This window comes from Ranitomeya variabilis, chromosome 5, assembly GCF_051348905.1.
Source record: "Ranitomeya variabilis isolate aRanVar5 chromosome 5, aRanVar5.hap1, whole genome shotgun sequence".
Taxonomy (NCBI): Eukaryota; Metazoa; Chordata; class Amphibia; order Anura; family Dendrobatidae; genus Ranitomeya; species Ranitomeya variabilis.
In genome coordinates, this window is record NC_135236.1 from 571,725,950 (window position 1) to 571,732,011 (window position 6,062).

Genomic DNA, 6,062 nt, shown 5'->3' on the forward strand with positions numbered 1-6,062 from the left:
TTCAGAGCTTCTGGCATACACACAGAGAGAAGGTAATGACATGCTTAGAAAGATGACAGTCCATTCAGTTACAAGGCCAGTTGACCAGAGGGTCACAAACTGGCTTCTCCGAGCATCTCTATGGAGCCAGGTTACCAGCGGGTCCCAATCCTGGCTTTCTCCAAATGTATCCATGGATCCGTGATGGTCAATGGAGCAGATCTGTATTCTTCCAAAAGGACCAGTGGTTCCCTAACCTGGCATCCTGGAAAATGACAAATCTGTGTCTCTCATCTAGCCATAATATCATGAGTACTGCCCTGTCTCTGGTCCTTTGGAATATATTAGACAACTTGGCACTCAATGGTTTTTGTGAATTGAAAAGTTCATTTATTCAGCATCCAGACAAAAGAAACCAATTGTTGAACATTTTCGGTCTGATGTGGACTTTCCTCAGAACAATTGAGTTTATCTAATAAAAAAGGGTTTCGTACAAAACAAAAAGAAACATATGATCGTAAAGAAAAGGGACAAATCACGATGTCTGTCTGTTGCTGCATAAGAATCAATATAATAATATATACAATGAAGTCTATATATGTCAAAGCATGGCATAGGATTTTGTAGCATCAATCAAGGTCAAGGTAAACAACATCGAAGACAATCCTTTACATACTCTAGCATTCAGAGGGAACCATGAAGAAGAAGGATAAGAGTGCTTCTTAGCGGGAAGAAGGTGAAGTTTCCTAATGGACCTAATTCGGTGCCGTAGGTGGTTTCTCCATGAAGCATAGTTGTGTCATTACACTGTGTTCCAAATTATTATGCACATAGAGTTTAGGAGTGATAAGGTTAGACTTTTTTTGTTTGTCATTTAAACTCATTGATGGTGATGTGTGTCAGGGCTCTTTATATCACTCAAAGCAATTGCAGATACCTGTGCAAATTAGTTTGGCAGGTGTGTCCAAATAAAGGCAAGACTACTTAAGAAGGCTGTTCCACATTATTAAGCAGCCTACATTTTTTGCCAAAATGGGAAAGAAAAAGGATGTGTCGGCTGCTGAGAAGCAACAAATTGTGGAGTATTTAGGTCAAGGCATGACTACAATCAACATTGCCAAGACACTTTGTCATGATCATCGCACAATCAAGAAGTATGTAGCTGATTCCCAGCACACACGTGTGCATGCTGATAAGGAAAAATTGAGGACTCTTTCCAACCGGCAATTGCGTAAGGTTAAAAGAGCAGCTGCAAAAATGCCTTGTCATAGCAGCAGACAAGTTTTTGAAGCTGCTGGTGCCTCCAATGTCCCCCGAACAACAAGATGCAGGGTCCTTCAGAGGTTTGCAGCTGTGCTTAAGCCATCCTGTCGACCACCTCTATCCACTGCAACAAGCAGAAATGGCTCCAGTGGGCCAAACGATACATGAAGACTGACTTCCAAACTGTTTTGTTCACCGATGAGTACCGTGCAACACTCGATGGTCCAGATGGATGGAGTGGAGGATGGACACCCCATGAAAACACGGCTAAGGCGCCAACAAGGAGGAGGTGGAGTAATGTTTTGGGCTGGAATCATGGGGAGAGAGATTGTCGGCTCCTTTATGATCCCTGACGGGGTAAAGATGAACTCCATATTCTATGTGGAGTTTCTAAAACAACACTTCCTGCCATGGTTCAAGAGGAAGAACCGTGCTTTCCGCAGCAAGATCATTTTCATGCATGATAATGTACCGTCTCATGCTGCAAAAAACACATCTGCATCTCTGGCTGCTATGGGCATAAAAGAGGACAAACTTATGGTGTGGCCACCATCTTCCCCTGACCTCAGCCCCATTGAGAACCTCTGGAGCATCATCAAAAGGAGTGTCTATGATGGCAGGAGGCAGTTCACATCTAAGCAACAGCTCTGGGAGGGTATTCTGTCCACATGCAAAACAATTGAAGCAGAAACCATCCAAAAACTGACAAATTCAATGGACGAGAGAGTTCAGAAGCTTCTTTCGAACAAGGGGTCCTATGTGCAAATGTAACATCACCTAGAATAACGTTTTCACTTGAAAACTGTTTGATTTCATTTTGCAATAAGCTGATAATGCTTATAACTTCACAATTGACCATTTTTTTGTTCAAAATAAAAAAAAAGGTTGAAAACTCTACTGTGCATAATAATTTGGAACATGCATTTTGAGTGTTTATTTTTTTTAAAAAGATACTGTTTTCATAGGCAGTTTTTTCCAAAACATTGCAATTACCGTATATACTCGAGTATAAGCCGAGATTTTCAGCCCAAATTTTTGGGCTGAAAGTGCCCCTCTCGGCTTATACTCGAGTCATGATCGGTGGTGGGGTCGGCGGGTGAGCACTGTCATATACTTACCTGCTTCCGGGGCTCCTGGCGCTCCCCCTGCCCGTCCCACGGTCTCCGGGTGCCGCAGCCTCTTCCCCTGAGCGGTCACGTGGAACCGCTCATTAGAGAAATGAATAGGCTGCTCCACCTCCCATAGGGGCGGAGCCGCCTATTCATTTCTCTAATGAAGCGGTGCCGGTGACCGCTGATAGAGAAAGAGGCTGCGGCACCGAAGACAGGCAGGGGGAAGGAGCGGGACGCCGGGAGCAGGTAAGTATCACATATTCACCTGTCCGCGTTCCACACGCCGGGCGTCGCGCCATCTTCCCGGCGTCTCTCTGCACTGACTGTGCAGGTCAGAGGGTGCGATGACGCATATAGTGTGCGCGCCGCCCTCTGCCTGATCAGTCAGTGCGGAGAGACGCCGGGAAGATGGCGCCGAGGAGCTGCAAGCAAGACAGGTGAGTATGTGTTTTTTTTTTTTTTATTGCAGCAGCAGCACAGATTTATGTGAAGCATCTATGGGGCAATGGTGCAGAGCACTATATGGCAGAGCTATGGGGCAACGGTGCAGAGCACTATATGGCACAGCTATGGGGCAACGGTGCAGAGCACTATATGGCAGAGCTATGGGGCAACGGTGCAGAGTACTATATGGCACAGCTATGGGGCAATGGTGCAGAGCACTATATGGCAGAGCTATGGGGCAACGGTGCAGAGTACTATATGGCACAGCTATGGGGCTATGGTGCAGAGCACTATATGGCAGAGCTATGGGGCAACGGTGCAGAGCACTATATGGCAGAGCTATGGGGCAACGGTGCAGAGTACTATATGGCACAGCTATGGGGCAATGGTGCAGAGCACTATATGGCAGAGCTATGGGGCAATGGTGCAGAGTACTATATGGCACAGCTATGGGGCAATGGTGCAGAGCACTATATGGCACAGCTATGGGGCAACAGTGCAGAGCACTATATGGCACAGCTATGGGGCAACAGTGCAGAGCACTATATGGCACAGCTATGGGGCAACGGTGCAGAGCACTATATGGCACAGCTATGAGGCAACGGTGCAGAGCACTATATGACACAGCTATGGGGCAACGGTGCAGAGCACTATATGGCACAGCTATGGGGCAACGGTGCAGAGCACTATATGGCACAGCTATGGGGCAACGGTGCAGAGTACTATATGGCACAGCTATGGGGCAATGGTGCAGAGCACTATATGGCACAGCTATGGGGCAACGGTGCAGAGCACTATATGGCACAGCTATGGGGCAACGGTGCAGAGCACTATATGGCACAGCTATGGGGCAATGGTGCAGAGCACTATATGGCACAGCTATGGGGCAATGGTGCAGAGCACTATATGGCACAGCTATGGGGCAATGGTGCAGAGCACTATATGGCACAGCTATGGGGCAACGGTGCAGAGCACTATATGGCACAGCTATGGGGCAACGGTGCAGAGCACTATATGGCACAGCTATGGGGCAACGGTGCAGAGCACTATATGGCACAGCTATGGGGCAACGGTGCAGAGCATTATATATATGGCACAGCTATGGGGCAACGGTGCAGAGCATTATATATATGGCACAGCTATGGGGCAACGGTGCAGAGCATTATATATATGGCACAGCTATGGGGCAACGGTGCAGAGCATTATATATGGCACAGCTTTATGTGGAGCATCCATGGGGCCATAACGAATGGTATGGAGTATCTATTTCTAATTTTGAAATTCACCGGTACCTGCTGCATTTTCCACCCTAGGCTTATACTCGAGTCAATAAGTTTTCCCAGTTTTTTGTGGCAAAATTAGGGGGGTCGGCTTATACTCGGGTCGGCTTATACTCAAGTATATACGGTATACTAGAATAGTAGATGACTGGAAAATAACAATAACTGCAATTCAGATAGGTAATTTAGAGAAAATATGAGGAAATATTATATTGCATAATAATTTGGAACACAGTGTATATTGCATAATAGTGCCTAAGGAGATAAATGCAGTAACAGTGTTCAGGGAAGGCAGATATGCATTTGCAGTTGTAATGAAATGCACTATATTACCCTCTCAAAGTAGGAAGTAGCAAACCAAATCATATAGACGTGTCATATGTACACATTAGCGGATGGGTTATACTGTAATGTGCTCAGATATATGGGCTAGAATATAGAGTAGAAATGTTCACCTGGTTTGCCGTAAAGAGATGTGTGGCCAGACTGTGTTATCCTTAAGGTCACCAACACTGTGTGCTGTAATAGTTACAAAGCGTCATATCAGTATAAAGTACTGCAGGTATGAGAAGGCAGCTCAGTGGAGATGTGGGTCTGCTTACCGGTGTGGAGGCTTGTGGCTGCTAGCGTGCTATATCGCTTAGGTTTGCGATTGCCCACACTGTATGTGGTATAGGTTGGGAGGAGATTTTAGTGAGAGATATGTTGCAAGAATGGGGTTGCAGTAAGGAGACGTTGCTCGCTTGCTTACCGATGTGTAGCTCCAGATCCGGTGGCGTGCTAAGTCGCCCGTGGATGCGCGCTGTGTATCAGGCTGGTACTTCTGGGATTAAGTGCCAGAGATTCTATGTCACATGGTGCCGCGCATCATAGCGGTCATATGTGTGAGGAGAAAAGTGTGCGCATGTGCCTAGAGGAGCTGAGAGTTGAGCATGGACACTGCAAGTTCTGGCAAACTGCCCTCATCATGCGTGACTATGAAAAAAGGATGGTTTAGACCGCTGGTGTCTCTGTACCATGCTGGCGCTGTATGTCCCACAGTATCTGTTGGTGTTAAAAAGTGGAGAATGTTGTTTGCCTCATAATTTTATGGAAGTCCTTGGTGTGGGTGTAACGTATGAGAGGGTAACAGGTCTGTGAATGAGCAAAGCGTGGTAAATATGCTCTATGCTATACTATTAATACTATACCGTGGATAGCACGGGGTGCCCAGTGAGAGACAAGGAATAGGATTAATGATTCTAAGTGGAAGACAAAAAGGGGAAATAGGTTAACAACGGCATATTTATACACGTAAAGTATCTACATTATAGAAGGTGAATATACATGTGCAATGTAAATGACATAGTCATAAGAAACTGGAGGTGTCAAAGTCTCTATTTAGTCCTTTCGGTTCTAGGGTCTGGAAAGTAAAAATCCATTACGCTTCACATTACTTCAAAATCCTTGTTCTGTTTTGTCCCCTTCTGCATGGATCGATTTGTTCCAAGACCTGGAATCTTAATTGGGCAACATTATGTCCCATTTTCCGAAAATGATGTGGGAGAGGCAAGTGATCTCTGTTGCACTTTATATTGGACTTGTGTTGCGATATCCTATCGCGTACTGCCTGTGTTGTCTCTCCTATGTAGGCCAAGCCGCAAGGACACTTGATCATGTAGATCACATAAATGGACTCATCGGTGAAGACGCCCTTGATAGCAATACCCTTTCCCGTATGGGGGTAAAAAAATGATCCCCCTTTTGGATATTGCTACATTGTAAGCAATTAAGACACAGGAAGGTTCCCTGTTTCTGTGTGCGTTGGAACATCTGTCTGGGTACCCTGGTGTCTGATCTAACATCCGCCCTTACCAGCTTAACTCTAATATTCGTAGGGCGGTGATAACAAGGGAGGAAAGGTTGCTGAAATTCACGAATGTTGGGATAACTTCCACTCAGGATGTTCCAATGCTTATGGAGTGAGGCCTGGACTCGCCTAGAA

General features: G+C 45.9%; 1 long non-coding RNA gene across 1 annotated transcript; it reads right to left on the minus strand.

The window, feature by feature from the left end:
* Positions 1 to 408: 408 nt before the first annotated feature.
* LOC143773851 (uncharacterized) lies at positions 409 to 5,304 on the minus strand. Its single transcript, XR_013215400.1, has 3 exons — positions 5,269 to 5,304; positions 4,534 to 4,597; positions 409 to 451 (listed from the first exon to the last, which is right to left on the minus strand). It is a non-coding gene; the product is annotated as an uncharacterized LOC143773851 (long non-coding RNA).
* Between the last annotated feature and the right edge of the window lie 758 nt (positions 5,305 to 6,062).